At 47.6% G+C, this 17226-nt stretch overlaps 1 non-coding gene across 1 annotated transcript; it reads right to left on the bottom strand.

Annotated features, from left to right (window-relative positions):
- Positions 1 to 826: 826 nt before the first annotated feature.
- Positions 827 to 899, bottom strand: TRNAW-CCA. The gene has a single exon. It is a non-coding gene; the product is annotated as a tRNA-Trp (tRNA).
- Between the last annotated feature and the right edge of the window lie 16327 nt (positions 900 to 17226).

The following is a 17226-nucleotide window of genomic DNA, read 5'->3' as shown; positions in this document are numbered from 1 at the left end:
CCTCAGATCTGACTCCTAGATCCCTGGCTATCTTCTGCGAGATGAGCCGGAGGGCCTTCCCAGCTCCACATCTGTACAAGGGACTCACTGAGAGAAAAGACAAGGGAAGAGGAAAAGGATGGCAGTGGGGGGAGATGAGGGAAGAAGGGAGTAATCAAGATATGGAAAAGAAAGGAAGAGTTTGAGAACAAGAGGGAGATAGGAAAAGCGAAGAAGAGACTGAAAAAGGATAGAGAGTGAGGAGGAAAGGGAAGCGTCAAGGGGGAGCAATAGGAAAGGAGGAATCAGGAGAGGAGAAAAGATGGAACCATGGTGGAACAGGGGGTTAAGCCAGAGGAAGAGGAAGAGGGATTGGGGGTGGGGTCTTAGAGGAGTCAGAACCACCTGGAGTATAAGCCTCGGAGCTGAAGGAACAAGGGTTGGAGTTTAGTAGGGGTTTGTGGTTTGTTTTTTTCTTGCTGCGAAAGTATGGAGTGTGGAGCTGTCAACAGGCTAGTCAGCTCAGCCAGAGTGTCTGATGGAGGGAAGTTGGAACCGAGGTCAGACGCCTTATGGCCTGTACTGTGGTGTGTCTTAGCTGAGGCTGGGTTGCCATGTTCAGCTTACTGGTTTAACAAATGTGTGTGTGCACGCAGCACCCTCTTCTAGAGTCATCAGCAGTTTGAGTTGAAGTTCTTCTTTTTATTTTTTTAAATATTTATTTCTTTATTTATTTATTTTGGCTGGGCCGGGTCTTAGTTGCAGCACACAGGATCTTTGTTTCGGCATGAGGGATCTTTAGTTGCAGCATGTGAACTCTTAGTTATGACATGCATGCAGGATCTAGTTCCCTGACCAGGGATCGAACCTGGGCCCCCTGCATTGGAAGCGTGGAGTCCTACCCACTGGACCACCAGGGAAGTCTCTGAGCTGAAGTTCTCTTCCCTTTGTGGGAAACCAAGCTGTGGTTTTTCAGTTTAAAAAAAAAAAAAAGTATTTTGTTACTAATGTAATGATTTCACAAAGTCTTTATTTTCATTTTTTCTCTAAAGATCTGGACAGATCCTGTGTTTGATCTTAAACACTGTAGACTAGGAAGGGCAGATTTTTCTTTTCCTTCTCGGGTTTTTGCTGAGGCCCTGGGCTTCAGTCTGCAAAAGCAAAGTTATTGGAAGAAGAGGGCATACCAGAAAGGAAAGAGCAATGGGATATAATTCAGCAACAAAAAGGAAGGAAAGATCTGTTACATGTTATGACATGGATGAACCTTGCAAACATTATGCTAAGTGAAAGAAGCCAGGGACAAAAGACCATATACTGTATGATTCCATTTCTATGAAATGTCAAGCATAGGCAAATTCATAGAGACAAAAAATAGATTAGTGGTTGCCTAGAGCTAGGGGAGGATGTGGGGAATGAGGGAGACTGCTAAAAGGTATGGAATTTCTTTCTGGGGTGATGAAAATGTTCTAAAATTGATTGTGGTGATGGTGCACAACTCCTTAATTTTAATATATTAAAAACATTGAACTGTACACTTTAAATGGATGGATTGTATGGAATGTGAATTATATCTGAATAAAGCTGTTACCAAAAAGAAAGGAAAGGAGAAGAAAAAGGAGAGAGCAAGAAAGTAGAGGTGGAAAGTATTCTCTATCTATTGTAGGGGGCATAGAATGGATCAGTCTGGCTGGCATTTAAGGAAGCAGTTAGGAATAAAGCTGAGGCCCAATAACAAAGGGCCTAGAACTTCATGTCAAAGACTTTGCACTTGGTCTTATAGCCCTGAGCTGTCCAATATAGTAGCTACTAGCCATATGTGGCTACTGAGCACTTAAAATGCAGCTGTTGCAAATTGAGGTGTGCTGTAGGTATAAAATGCACGCCAGATTTTGAAGACTTAGTATGAATGAAAGAATGTAAAGCCTCATTAATAATTTTATATTGATTACATGTTGAAATAATATTTTTGAAATATTGGGTTAAATAAAATACATTATTAATCTTACTTTTTAGAATAATGTTTATTTTACTTTTTAACACGGCTACTAGAAAATTTCAAATTACATATGTGACTCACATTACATTTCTACCAGACAGCGCTGTTATAGATAGTGCGAAGCCACTGAGGGTTCTTGAGTCAGAACAAGGGTTGGCAAATGTTTTCTATAAGGGGCCAGACGGTAAATATTTTAGGACTTGAGGGCCGTACAGTCTCTGTCACAACTACTCAGTGCTACCATTGAAGTATAAAAGCAGCTATAGACAATGCGTAAGCAAATAAGCGCAGCTGCATCCCAATACAACTTTAATTATGGATGCTGAAATTTGAATCTCATATAATTTTCACAGGTCATGAAATATTATTCTTATTTTGATTTTTTCCCCAATCATTTAAAAATGTAAAAGCCATTCTTAGCTTGTGGGCCATACAAAAACAGGCAGTGAGAGGGATTTGGCCCATGGACGATAGTTTACCCACCTCCGAGTTAGAGTTAAGCTGAAGTCTCTGAAAATCTCTTGTACCCACTGACACCACTGGTGCTCTCCCCACACACAAGCACACAGTGCTTGGAAAATTCCTTCTCCTTTGCAAGCAGCATGGATTCACATAACATTTGATCTGGAAGGGACGGTAGGGATCATGTTCTCCTACTTTCTCATATTACTTTTGAGGAAACTGAGTCTCAAAGAGGTAAACTCACATAAACAAGGTCACATTGCAGTGAAGAGGTTCCAAATAATGGGAGCTATTGCAAGACTATTAGGCAGCAGCTGGCAAAAAAAAGGAAGGGTCTAAGGTCAGACTGAGTACCTAGGTCCCATTCAGGGACTCTGCATTCTAGCTCATCCATCTAACCATTCATCAATTCTTTCATTCATCACTTATTTCTTGAGACAGTCTGGGTGCCAGGCCCTATGTGAGGCTCTGGGGAACCAGACACAAATTAATTTGGTCACTAACCTTGAGGAACTCATAGTATAGAAAAAAGATATTTTAAGACATATATCCTGGAAGGGTAAGGGTGAGGGCCTCTGAGTGGTTATGGCCCAAGCAATGATCAGAAGGCCAAGCAGGGCCTAGCCAAGTGAAGGAGAAGGTGGGAAGAGTGTTCTAGGAAAAAGGAACAGCATATGCAAAGGCCTGGAGATGACAGTACACAAAATATTCAGGGAACTGTAAGTAGATCACGGGCGTGGAGCATTAAGTAGGAGGTGAAAGTGGGAGGGGTGAGCCTGGAGGTCAGTAGGACCCAGAACATGGAGATCCTCTGTATGAAGTTAAGAAACTTCGTCTTGATCACATTAGGTGGTGAGGAAACACAGAGAAGTTTTAAACAGTGAAGTAACACAGTCAGACTGAGTTTTAGAAAAATCACATTGGCAGTTTGCCAGGCAGAGAGGAGAGAAAAAGATTCCATGTGAAAGTAACGGCCTGTGCAGGGAATGGAAGAATGCGAGGACCAGTAACATGAGTGATCTGGTGTGACTCAAGCATGCGGTGCATGACAAGGAGCGAGAAGAGATAAGCCTAGGAAAGAAATTGTACAGATGGTGGAGGGTCTTCAGATTCAGGCTGGGGAGTTTGGATCTGATTCTTCAGGTACCAGGAAGAGGTAAGTCTGTCATGGGAATAAGTGGGAAGGTAGAACATGGACTTAAGGTCAAGTTTTCCTAGCTCTGCCATTTATTAGTTAAGCTTCAGAGGTATAGCAGAGATAATAAAGCGATGAGCGTTAGGCAAAATAACGTACAAAAAGTACGTATCACCTTTTAAGAGCCTGACACACAATAAGCACTCAAAATATTAACTCTAAAACCTATATGGGACAGGTCACATCAAAGGGCTCTCAGTTCCTCTGTGAAGGAGGAGGCTCTGGAGTGGGATACCCCTGACCTCCTATTTTTTAACTCTGGCTAACTTTCCATTTTCTATGTGGAAAAATCATTGTGGGACCACAACTACACATTTTAGGAGAGTTCTCTTTAAGAAGCTCAGAGGAGCTCACACACCTGCCTCTGGCATTATGCATAGATTTCTCTAAAGCAGAGCACAGAAAGCCAGCAGCTCAATTTGAGAGTGCTGGGCAGTCTCTCCAGGACCTGGTGACAAACTTTGGGTTTGTATAGTCCTCCCAACCCCGAGTTTCTGTGAATTTCATATTCATTTTAACATGGCCTGTATGTGCAGAATAGTTTATATATCAAACGTGAGAAAGGAAAAGTATTTTATGTATATATTTATAAATGCATAGAAAAGCTCATCAGATCCCAGTAACTGGTCTTCTCCAGGATAGGTAATGGTGTGCATAGAAACAGAGGTTGGGGGACTTCCCTGGTGGTGCAGTGGTGAAGAATCCGCCTGCCAAAGCAGGGGACACGGGTTCGAGCCCTGGTCCGGGAAGATCCCACGTGCCGCGGAGCAACTAAGCCCGCGCACCACAACTACTGAGCCTGCGCTCTAGAAGCCGTGAGCCACAACTACTGAAGCCCGCGCGCCTAGAGCCTGTGCTCCGCAACAAGAGAAGCCACCTCAATGAGAAGCCCGCGCACCACAACGAAGAGTAGCCCCTGCTCGACGCAACTAGAGAAAGCCCTCGGGCAGCAACAAAGACCCAACACAGCCAAAAATAAGTTAATTATAATAATAAAATAAAGTGGATATTATAATAACGCCCATCCTCTAACAGGGTTCCTCTGATGATTTAAATGCAATAATGTTTGTTTAGGAAAAAAAAAAGAAAAGAAAAGGAAAGAAACAGGTTGGGGGGACACTTACTTCCTACTCTTTTGAACTTCTTGAAGAACCATGGATGTGTATTAGCTATTTAAACAAATTAAATTTTAAAAATATAAAAGCATTTCTGCTTTCCTATGACAGAGGTATACCAGATGCACTGTTTGTTTAACCTCCAATTTTACTTTCCAGTGCCTTGTTTAGTCCGAAGTCAGAGCAGTGAATGAGAAGGTGACAGTCTTGGTTTCTATCCCTCACTGCAGGGCTTAGAACATTTCTGTGACCCAGGCCTCCCAGCTGGGGAACGGGGAGAGTGGCACTCGCCACATTTCCCACAGGGGTAGCATTGAGAACTGGCTATCTACTGGTAAAGGATTTCAGGATCTGAGAATGAAAGAGAATAGATTAACACAAAATACTCTTGCTTTTTAACCCCACATAGTTCCAGGGAAATCTAATATAAAGGCTTCAGATCCATTTACACTTGCTGCACTAAAGATGAATGTTAGTGACATTGACAATTGTCATTTTCTTTGTAAACCTACTTGGTGACTGGGAGCTACAGGAATCTTGCTATACGAGCCTGCTCTCTTTGAACAACAAAGTCTCAGTCTGACCTACCTGAAACAGACAGGAAACCTGCCCACCTGAATTACAGGTCTCAGCTGAGAAGCAAGGTTTGGTATCCACACAGTCTACCTGGATAGCATTTGCCTAACTGGGTCCAGTGACTGTGGCTTATCTTTCAATGAGGTTCTCCCTTCCTACCCTCTGTAGTGCCCTCATCCAGGGTGGGACGCACAGAAAGCATTTAACAAAGGATGGCTGGACTAATGGCTGGCTGGCTGCTTGGCTGACTTGGGAGTGCCCTCACTTTACAGACAGGGGAACAGAGGCACACAGAAAGGCACTGCCTTGAATGAGTTCCATTATATAAGGAATCACTGGTTGAGGCAGGAGTCCTAGTTCATCTCTTCTCATCTGAACAGCTCATCTCTTCTACTCTCTGAACAGAGAATGCTTGGGAAACTCCTGCATTTCCATCTTCAAAGTCAAGGAAATAAGAGAAGCAGTTGTAAAACAATACCTGAATCTAGACAATCCAAGTAAATGACTAAGCCCCCATCCTTCCCCAAATCTGTTTCCCCATCTGTAAAATAAAATAACGGTATAGGTAGGGTGATCGCTTAGGTGTTCCCTCTACTCTGTACACACAGCCCTATGTACACCAACCACCTTGGACCATCTCTTCCTCCAAGTAGTATTCTTTAATTCCTTGAGTTTCTCAAGAGTTTCAAGGGGGCGCTGTGAATCTGGTTACCAGGCAGCCAGCAGGCTCTCCCTTCCTCGGAGCTGCCCAGCTGCTCCATCTCCCTGCTGGTAACCAAGCCCTTGTCTGCCTTTCGAGCCACCCAGCCCTTTCTTATTGTTGCTGTCTGTTTCCATTTGCTCCTTTTATTCTCCAGGTTTTCCTTGACTCTGATGTTTTTCCCCCTGCTGCACAACAAGCCCTTCTGATCTCTGTGAAAGGCAAACCCGTGTCATTCTTCCAAATCATCATTGTATGACATGTTTTTATATCAGCCGGACAAAGGAGCTATTTGATCAGGGGGTATGGTGTGTGATTGTAAGAAATTCAGCTAGTCGGTGGCAACCATTGTTCCCCAAGCGGCTCCCTGACCCCATTCTGTTCCAGGAAAAACTCCCTGAGAGTGGCCTCTATTCATGGAGTCACACCAGTCCCCAGCCGCGCTCCAGGAGCGCGCTCAGTTCCTAGCGCTGTCACCGATAGCTGCCCGGGCCACCCTTTAACTCTTTCATCAGCATTAGGTTTCCAACCCCACAGCTGTTATCACGGCCGTGAGCTCAGGGGGTTAGAGATATAGGCATGCTCTCTGCTCTCCCTCTTATCTGGGAGAAATTCAACCTTCCTTTGAAATGGTCATTTGGAAATTACCCGTCTGCTGCTTTCAGCACAGCAGGCCTGGCTAGCACGCCCTGCCCTCCTCGGTTTTCCCCCAAGGACAGCCTGCCCAGGTCTGCCAACTCACAGGCCCTGCTGCTCTGCTCTGGGCCTCCTGGTTTGGAGTCTGGTGGTACCCCATGACGACTGTTTCTGATTGCCTGAGGTGGGGGCCCCGAGTCTTTGGCAGATTGTTAATTAGCCCCCTAAAGATGAGGAAATACTTCCACACACTAACAAGTATTACTCGCTTGGTCTTCCCTTCCCTCCAGTACACGTGGGGCCCCTACATGTGTAAGGCTTTGTGTTGGGTAGTGTAGGAGAGACAGAACTATATAAAAATTGGTGCTGAGAACTCAACGCATCAGGGAAAACGAGACAAGTAGACATGTACCTGCAGAAACATCCATAATATTTTCTCATTATTAACGCTGTGCCATTAAAACAGTGTGAGATATACCCAAACTATCCTGGCCTAACTGCTTGGCACACAAGCTACCCAACTTGTGGCAGTGCTCAAAACCACATACAGTTGGGAGCTATATACCTTTCAAAAGACCCACACACTTAGCTCCCTAAGTGTGTGGATCTTAGCATTACACATCTGCAGAACAGCGCAGAGAACACTGGAAGATTCTGTGAAGCATCTTAAAACCTAATAGCTTTGGGATTTTCCTTATTATCACTATACAGAGACTAGACATGGAGGAACTCACGCAAAGCCAGTGGCTGAGCAAACACTCAAACCTAGAGCCTGTGGTTCATTTCTCCCCTGGTTCATTTTTTAATTCATTAAGTTCTGCTTTTCTCCAAGAAGCTGGCAATAGATCAGACTGTTGCCAGTTCTCTCTAACTTCTGTCAGGGTGTCAAGGAGCTCAAAGCCAATAAATGTACCAACTCAAGAGTCTAGAATCCTAGTTATAAAGCAGAAACTAACACACCATTGTAAAGCAATTATACTCCAATAAAGATGTTAATTAATTAATTAATTAATTAAAAAAAAAAAAAAGAGAGTCTAGAATCCTAAATGAGGTTCCTTCTCGGCCATATCCCCCATCAGTGTTTCTGTGCCTTGAGCCAATAGAATGGCCTTTCCAGTAAGAGAATCTTAGTCTGGCTCCTCCATCTCAATTCCTCTTTGGCCCCAAGGCAACACCCACAATGCAATAGCTACAAAATTAACAGCTATACGTAGTGACCGAATAATTTGTTTTCCAAAGTACTAATTCAGGTTACAACATAGATGAACCTTGAAAACATTATGCTAAGTGAAAGAAGCCTGACCCAAAAGGCCACATATTATATGAATCCAAATATATGAAATGTCAAGAATAGGTAAATCTCTAGGAATAGAAAGTAGATTAGCAGTTTCCAGGGGCTGGGAGGAGGGAGGGAATGGAGAGTGAGCGCTGATGGGTACAAGGTTTCTTTTTAGGGTGATGAAGATGCTCTGGAATTAGATAGTAGTGATAACTGCACAACTTTGCCAATATACTAAAAACCATGGAATTAGATAGTGGTGATAACTGCACAACTTTGTCAATATACCAAAAAACCACTGAATTGTATGCTTTAAAGGGGTAAATTTTGTGGCATGTGAATTATATCTCGACAAAAACGAAAAAAGAAAAGATGGGGGGAGGGTAATACCACCTAAAAAAGAGAATTTGTCATCCAAACCAGGATCAAGACACTCTGAGGTATTAATAATTACTCTAGGGAAATATGCATGAGCCAGGATGTATGGTCAGTCCATCTAGAGACAATGAACTTGATCCTTGTGTGCCACCTCCCTTTACATCTTCCCCAAGGGGCTTAAGAATGGCCTAGAGTCGACTCAGTCCAGGATTCTCTGGCCACTGTGGCTCCAAGGACTATGTGAATTCATGGTCTCATTCTTCTTAGCTTTTCTGCTCCTGAATCCCCCAAGCCATTTGAGATTCTGTTTCTTCTTGAATGTCCCTCCTCTTTTGTAATAAGCTTTAAAGGTTTTCTCTACTGTGACATTGGACCTCTTCCTACTGACCCAAGATTCATCCACTCATCAATTCATTCAGTTATCAGACAATTAGATGGTACCCCCTGTGCCAGGCAGTCAGTATAGGGGCCGAGGAACACAGATTAAAAAGTCAAGTTTCCTTCCTTCCAGGAGTTCACTTTCTACTGAGAAGGTTGACATTAAAGTGAAAGGAAGTAGAAACACTTTTGAGATAGAAGAGTGTATTGGGTACAGGGAGGCCCAAAGGAGCGGAGAGTTAACTCTTCCTGAAGCTGGGGGTGTCTAGCTGCCCACCACTTGATTCCCCAGAGGGACTAGGAATGGACCTACTTGTGGCATCCCACACGAGGAAAGCAGCTTTTTCTGCCTTTGGCTTCCTCTCCCGTTTCCCCACTCCCTCATGGTGCCTGCTCCTCGGTGGGCCCTCAGCCCCTGCGGCACACTGGGACACTACTTCCTGGAGCCTCTTTCCTGGGAGTGACCTAAACTCCAACTCAGACTCCCATTCTCTGGATGTCATCTGGATCTTTCCTTCCTAAGTGTACTGTGTTCTTGCCCACTTTTCTGCCCACTCACAAAGGCTTATAAGGTTAAGCCTCTTGACCAAGGTCACACAGCTGGTTAGTAACAAAAGCCAGGCTAGAACCCAGGTTTAGTCCTCGAAGTGAAGTCCTTCTGAGCTTCCAATGAGGGGTTTTATTTTCCTAACAAAGTGCCTGTAACCTGAAGAGGGAAACCCCAGTCAATCTTAAGTCAGTTTTTTGTTTTGTTTTGTTTTCTATGTTTTTGCTTTAGCCGTCAGCCTAGGCCATTCCAGGGGTGGTCATAAGTAAGTGATTAGCGACCACCCCCCCCTCAGGGGGGCATGTCAAGGTCTCAGCACAAACATCAAGCTGGAACTTCTGATCGCTCACAGCCTGCCTGTGTAACCCCAGTCCCTGTGCCATGCAACTCAGAACCCACATGCCAATGGTGCTTCTAACTAGGTAGAAGGAGCAATGGGATTTGTTCCCACTTAATACAGAAGAAAATGTTCACACTTGGAGGAGTCTGAGGCAGAAAATCTGGGAAGTTAAGAGCTTGGGTTTTAAACGCCAACAGATATGGGTTTAAAGTGAAGGAAGGCATTCCTTCACTTTTCTGAACCTCAGTTTCTCCAGTTGTAAAATGGGGATAACAACTTATTTAGGGAATAAGATCTTCATGGGGATAACCACTACTGCAGAGAAGTGTTGTGAGGATGAAATGAGGTGAGGCATGTAAAGAAAGGGCTTACTTAGCACAGTCCCTGGTAGAGAGTAAGCACTTAATAAATGGTAGCTATTATTATAATTTTCTAAAACTACTTCTAATCTTCAAAGAATCCAAAACTCTGGAGATTGTTGGTCAAGTCTCCTCAGATCATGTTTGCAGCCCCCTTATTTGCCCCATAATGGCAAGGTCAAACACTAAGGCATCCAGATTGGACTTCATTCGTGTATTTACCAAAATTTATGAAGCACCTACTATATTCCAAGACGACTGGAGGAATTATAGTTATCAATAAGTAGTTATAGCTCAGTGTTCTCAACAGAATAACACGTGAGCCCACAGAGGATTGCCTAGGAGATACAATGGGGAGGAGGCAATTTCAGGTTTTGAAGGGCACATAGGGGTTCATCTAGGTAGTGAGAACAGCACGTGAGAAGACAAATACATGGGAGAGCATGGAGTACTTGGGAACTGGTCAAAAGATCTGTATCACTAGACTCTCCCACAGAGGTACAAAGAGATAAGTTTGGAAAGTTGTAGCCAGACTTGAATTTTATCCTGTGGGCAAGTGGAAACAGGCAGATTTTTAACTCTTTTTTTTTTTTTTTTAATTAATTAATTTATTTTTTTTTATATTTATTTTTGGCTGTGTTGGGTCTTCATTTCTATGCGAGGGCTTTCTCTAGTTGTGGCAAGGGGGGCCATTCTTCATCGCGGTGCACAGGCCTCTCACTATCGCGGCCTCTCTTGTTGCGGAGCACGGGCTCCAGACGCGCAGGCTCAGTAGTTGTGGCTCACGGGCCTAGTTGCTCCGCGGCATGTGGGATCTTCCCAGACCAGGGCTCGAACCCGTGTCCCCTGCATTGGCAGGCAGACTCTCAACCGCTGCACCACCAGGGAAGCCCCAGGGGAGATTTTTGAGCATGCAGGTGACTTGAAACAATCTTTGGCTTTGTTTAGAAATTTTTGTTTTGGCTGCTTTGTAGTAGGAAGATTGCAGAATGAGCCCCAACATTTTGGGGGCTGGGGAGGGGGTCCTGGCCTGCCTGTGCTCTGGCACCCAGGAGAGGGAGAAGTGGGTTTCCTCCCCACTTTTTGCATGTGCTTTCAGTTCATCCAAATGTCACACAGGTTCTGAGGGGCTTTCAAAGACTTCAGAATTTTATCTTTAACAAAACAGGGCTGAGGTGAATTCCTCTCAAAGTTCTTATTGTCGGTAGTATTCAAAACTGGTATTGATCTTGGAATCCAGACTCCTGAATTTTTTTTTTTAATCCACACTTTTTAAATTTAATTTATTTATTTATTTATTTTTGGCTGCGTTAGGTCTTTGTTGCGGTGCACGGGCTTCTCATTGCGGTGGCTTCTCTTGTTGCAGAGTACCGGCTCTAGGCGCGCGGGCTTCAGTAGTTGTGGCATGCGGCCTCAATAGTTGTGGCTCGAGGGCTCAGTAGTTGTGGCTCGTGGGCTTTGTTGCTCCACGGCGTGTGGGATCTTCCCGGACCAGGGCTCAAACCCGTGTCCCCTGCATTGGCAGGTGGATTCTTAACCACTGCGCCACCAGGGAAATCCCAGACTCCTGAATATTACCTCTGACTCCTGGTTAATCAGCTGTATGACCTTGGGCAAGTAAGTTTCTATTCCTTAATGCCTCTTCCTTTCAACCAGGGGGGAACTCTTCCCTCCCAGAAATTCCCTAGCACCATGTTGGTGCCTGTCTTAGGTAACTTTTTCCATTACATTCTGCTCTGCATTGTTAGTCATTGGTGTGCTTTGCAGATTGGAAAGACTAGAGTCAACAGATCTGGCTTCAAATCCTGGGTCAGCCACTGACCAGCTGTGTGGCTTGGAGACATTATTTAACCCTGCTCAAGCCTAATTTCCTCCTCTGTAAATTTGGAATATTGATACCTAGCACATTGAGTCCTTAGAAGGTCAGTAGAAAGAATAATTGAAATAAAGTATGTAAACACTGCCTGAAACATTAGGCACTCACTAAAGAATATTTATGTGAACACACTACACACACACACAAACACACACACGAGTGCACTGTGGTCCTGGTACCTAAGCACTTTGCTTAAAACATTTATGAATATGGACTCAGTAACAATATCGATATTGCATTTATGCCTTGATTTTCTCATCTTGAAAAGGTAATACTATCTGACTCATCCTCACAGAACAGTTGGAATAAAATCGAAAAGCACACCGATTTTTAATTGCCTATTTGATATCTGACCATCATTTGTATATGCAGTTTCTCCTACTAGACTGTAAACTCCCCAGAAACAGGAACAAAACAATTGCTTTCCCTGTGGATGAGAGGTGGAGTGGAGCCTAGGGCTTGGTGCCTGGCAGTGGAAAGGATCCTTTTTAAGCCTCACATTTCACATGGAGCCTGTCCCCATGTTGGGAGGTGCCCCCCTGCCCAGCTCACTACCCATTCTCAGTTGTCACCTTTGCTGACCACACAGGCTCAACATAGGCACCACAAAAGTTGACTTCAAGTTTGTCCTTGAACATGGTATCCTTAGTTTCTTAGTCCAAGCCCCAGTCACTAATGGCAGCCAGCAGCCAGACCTTCAGATGCCCAGATTTTGGGGAAGCGAGCAGGGACCAGCGGGGTCTGTCTACCCACGGGGCAGAACCAGTCCTTGGTGCTGACCCCAAAGGATAGTCATCTTGGAAGTCTGATCTAGAGAGGCTGCAGGTGAAGGGCAAGCCCACAGCCTCTGAGTAAGCTCCTGGCCTTCAACACAGCAAAATGACTCCTCCTCAGAGCGCAAAGCTGCCTGCCACTCGGCGGTACCACACGACGACAGTCCAGCCCCCGGGACCCAGCCCAACCACCTTACCTTTTCCCCTTTCCCAGGTCGGATCAACTTCAAGGCTCCTCTGAAGCGAAACATTCTGCTGGGCTGGGATTCGCTGTCCGCCTTCAGAGCCACACCAGAGCAGCCTAGTAGCTCAGCTAAGAGCCAAGTGTCTCAGCCACTTGGAGGGCCTGGAGCTGTTCTGGAGGTGGGAGAAAAGATTCCCTGTTGGCTCCCAGCATACTCAAAGTCCTTGGCCCTCTGAGGTTCCTTCTAACCTACGTTTGAACCCTTAGAGGCAGGCAGGGAGGGGGGTGAGCTTGGGATAATCCACTCGGCCCGCTGAGGGCTTCTTCTTCAGGACTCTGGGCTCCTGGGCAGAAGGGGGAGGAATCCTTCTAACAACAAGACTAGCATTTATTGAGTGCTTCCTCTGTGCCCAGCACTGCTCCGAGTACTTTATCTGTGTTACCGTTTTGGGCCTCCACCTATAAGTAGGCATTATCATGAATCCTATTTTACAAATGAGGAGACTGAGCCCCAGAGCAGTGAAATCACTTTCACAAGGTCACCAGGATCCAAACTGGAAAAATGACCACTCACAGCATTTGCATGGTCACACACAATGGCTTGAGGGGGAAAAAAGAGTTTATTTGGACATTAACTGGGGTTCTTGGGTTCTAATAAGGGATTTGAAGACTTTAGAGCCTGGAGAAGCAGAAGGTGCTTTAGCACTTCAGAGTCCAAAAGCCCCGGAGAGATCCTAGGTTAACCGCTAACTAGCTCTATCACTTGGGGCAAATTGCTTAACTCCTCTTAGCCTTAGTTTCCCCAACGGTAAAATGGTACTGGTCATACTGACCTTACTGGGCTATTGTGAGGATGAGAAATAACACATGCAGCTCCCTGGCACCTGATGCGTGCTCAGTAAACGGTAACTGAGGTTCTTACTCTTCCCTCCCCTCCCTTGGGTGTCCTGGCAGGCCCGCCACTGACCGACCCAGCGGCCCCTGGAGTAAGTGGAAGCAGCTGGGAGGGGGGGAGGAGGGGAGGGGGCCGCCTAAGGAACTGCAGACCAGCCCTGAGGGCCTCACAGGGGATATTGGCCCTAGCCACAGGTGCACCAATTACTCTCCCCTGGAAAGCCTGGGGGTGCACTTCCCCCTCGTTTTCCCACTCGGCTCCGTTGACCTCTGGTTCTGCAGCAGGCGGTGGCAGCTTCCCGGCACCAGTCCGCTGGCTGGTCGTTGGTCTTCAGGTTTCACAGCCTCCCTGAGGCTCCCGGTGCTTTGCAAGTTTTCCCTCCCTTTCCCAGCCGCTTCCCAGTTAGCCTGGGAGCCTCTCTGTGGCAGCTCAGGTTTCATTCCTGGGAGCTTTGTTCCAAATGGAAGTTTCTGGTTGGGATAGTCCCTGGGTGTGAGTGGTCAGTGCAGGAAGAGATAGGAGCCTCTCTGAGAGGCTGTGGGAACAGGCCCGCTTGTCCAGGTGCTGAGGAGGGAGAGAGCTCGGCACCTTCCCAGCGGGGCCGAGGGGGTGGCCTGAGCCCACCCAGCCCTTCCTCTCTGGAGGATCCTTGCCACCATCTTGCCCTAGAGGCACAGAGGACCCTGCCGGGCTCAGGCCCCCCCATCTCCCTCACCACCCGCCCGAGTGGGGATGTCGGGCACGAAGGGTGAACCTGAGGGGGACCCGACCCCTGAGCCGCCCACAGCAGATATCGTTTACATCTGTTTTATGAAATACCCCCCTATATATACAGGTTTTCCTCAGGAAATAAGGTTCTGCCGCTAAAAATTTTTTGAAAACAAATAATCTAGGTCAAACCTTTCACCTCCTAGATGACGACACTAAGGTTCAGGAAAGACGAATTACCCTGAGGATTCCACAGCTACTCCTTCTCAGCTCCTATCTTCTGTGTGAGGGCTTTTACGATTCAGCCAGTGGAGCACCGGGTGCTAACCCACTGGTGTCCACGCCCCGTGGTACGGCAACCACAGGCTTACACGTCTGCGAACCCTTGTACCTGGGGGTGGCCTGAAGGAGGGGCCGTGCCTTGTCCTCCTCTTGAGCTCCAGCGACTCAATACTCTGTGCACGGGACTGAGCTGGGGCTGAGAGGAGTCAAGCTGAGCTCCATCTGGAGGATCTCCCACCCGACGGCCTCAGAGCCAGCATGGCCTCAACCCCAAGCCATCTGCCCTCCTCCCCGGACCCCTTTCCTCGCCCAAGCCCTGCTCTTCCTGTCTCGGCCTTTCCCACACCTCATCAGAGTTGACTATCTAACGGTGGCCATCGGCGCTGGAAGGGAAGCTTCGGGGGTCAGGGGTCCGTCTCACGTGCTCACCGTTGCCTCCCAACACTTGCTTTAATGCCTGGCATAGAGGAAGAGGAAGTGCCCAGTGGGTTGGTCACGCATCCGTGTGAGGCCCTGGGGAAGGGAAGACGCCGGAGCAAAGATAAGATGTCTTGAGTGTTGATGCTCTGTGTTCTCCGTGTGCCTCTCTCCTTGAATTCTTCCCAACTCCCGACATCTCAGGCTTGATTCTCTCCCCAGCTTGCTGCTTTGGGGATTGGGAGAGGGAGGCAAGGCTGGGTCCGAGGAGCAGGGCGGGAAGGACCTGCACGAGGGCCTCAGAGGTGAGCAGGAAACCTTGCAGAACAACAGCGTCTCTGCGCACTCACTTCTCCCAGGTCTCCGGGGCCCAGGCCTTTGGCTGGCACACCTGCTCCAGTGAGTGGAAGGGAGAGCGAGGTCAGATTTATGTGCTTGAAGGATGTGCCCTTTATCTCACTCAGCTTCCTGGCTACCTCGGGCCCAGGAACACAGCCCCCTGGAGATTTGGCCGCCCTCTGGGCTCCTCATGGTGCTGCTTGGATGTCATCATGGTGCACACCTGGGCTCCCAGAGCCTTAGCTCGACTGGCCCGATCCCTCCCCCAGAGCCCGTCCCCACAGCAGACGCTATGTATGAGGAACCCTTGTTAGGACACTCTGCAGGACCCCTTACACACTCCTAGTGACAACTCTATAGGCTGGAGCATGTTCCCCATTTTGCAGGTAAGGAAACTGAGGCCTGGAGAGGCTCACACAGTCAGGGAGTAGCAGGGCCAGGATTTAACTTACTTCCGTCTGATTCCAAAGCCACAGCTGATTTCTGGCTGCTCCCGGCGCCATTTCTCTGAATTCCTTCTCTGACTTTACTGAGGCCTCGGGGGTGGGGTTGAGGGGTGCCTCATTAGTGTCAGCGGTCAGTGCACGCTCCAGGGGTGTTGGGGGAGTAAGAGGAGGCTCCCTTCCCTTCCTCTCCCTTCCCTTCCCTCTGTCTGCTTTTGATGAAACTGCCCCCACCCGGAGGCCTGCTTCCTGGGCAGGCTCCTGGAGACGGTCCTCCACCCACACAGGACCCGCCCCTCCCTCACACACCTGTGCACACTTCCATCTTACCGGGCTCCCCGAGGCAAAAATAACCATTCCAGACACTGCACGCTTAGGCCCTGACTCTCCTCACTTAGCACAAACCTTTAGCCTTTCGGTCACGGCTCACCTTGTCTCCAGCTTTTATCCAGAGCCCCAGCTACCTGTCATGCCTGGCTTAGGAGTGCCCCCAGGAACCACCTCTCCCTCCCCGGACTGCTAGCACCTCCTCGCAGGAAGCCCCTCTTCTAATCTACCCAGGACCCTCCACCCCACCAGGGAGGATTGGGCCTGGCTTAATGGAAGTCACTGGAACTTGAACCCAAGGCACAGAAGTCAGCCCCAGCCCTCAGAAGCCTAAGACCCAGCAATACTGACCCGGCTCCCCTATCAGAACTGCGATCAGGCAGACCCTACATGGTGTATTACCCACGATGAATGTTTTATGAGTTTGCTCTTCATTACTGAGGGCTGCAGGAGGCAGGGAGGGGGAGGTGATACAAAAAAACCCAGGGAGAGACTGGGCAGGGAGACGAGGTGGGAGGGCATGAAATGGCCCAGTGTAGGTTGTGATGGGACAGGGGGATTTCTCTATGAAGAAAGACTTAGCAAGAGTTGGTCACATCTGTCCAATTGACATGATTAAATGTCGGTGGCTGGAAACAAGGAGGAGTCCAAGAAGGCAGAGGTTTGAGCCTGGGTGTTTGGGAGCTGTGTGCCTGTGGGCAGACAGAGGGACAGCTGGAATTTGGTGTTGGCCCTGGCTACTCCCAACCTTGAAAGTCACTGGCTGGTTCTCTAGGCAGTTGGCTTGGGTATCAGGGCCCAGTGCCCCAGCTCCTGGGGAGCTCACCATTCTGCTGCTCCCAGGCTCAAGGCCCAGGCGTTTTCTGGCCCTCTGAGCTCAAGGTAGGAGGAGGCTGCAAACAGTGCTGAGTTCTGTGCAGGCTTCTTCTTACTCCCTCAAAGCAGTGTCCAGGCCGAACCCTTGTTTGAGCACCTTCAGCCAGGCCCAAGCTAGAGCCCATCTGATCCTTCATGACTGGGGGTCTGGCCTTAATCCCCA

The sequence above is a fragment of the Balaenoptera musculus genome, chromosome 16, assembly GCF_009873245.2.
Source record: "Balaenoptera musculus isolate JJ_BM4_2016_0621 chromosome 16, mBalMus1.pri.v3, whole genome shotgun sequence".
NCBI classification, from domain to species: Eukaryota; Metazoa; Chordata; class Mammalia; order Artiodactyla; family Balaenopteridae; genus Balaenoptera; species Balaenoptera musculus.
This window is presented reverse-complemented; position numbering and strand designations above follow the sequence as displayed.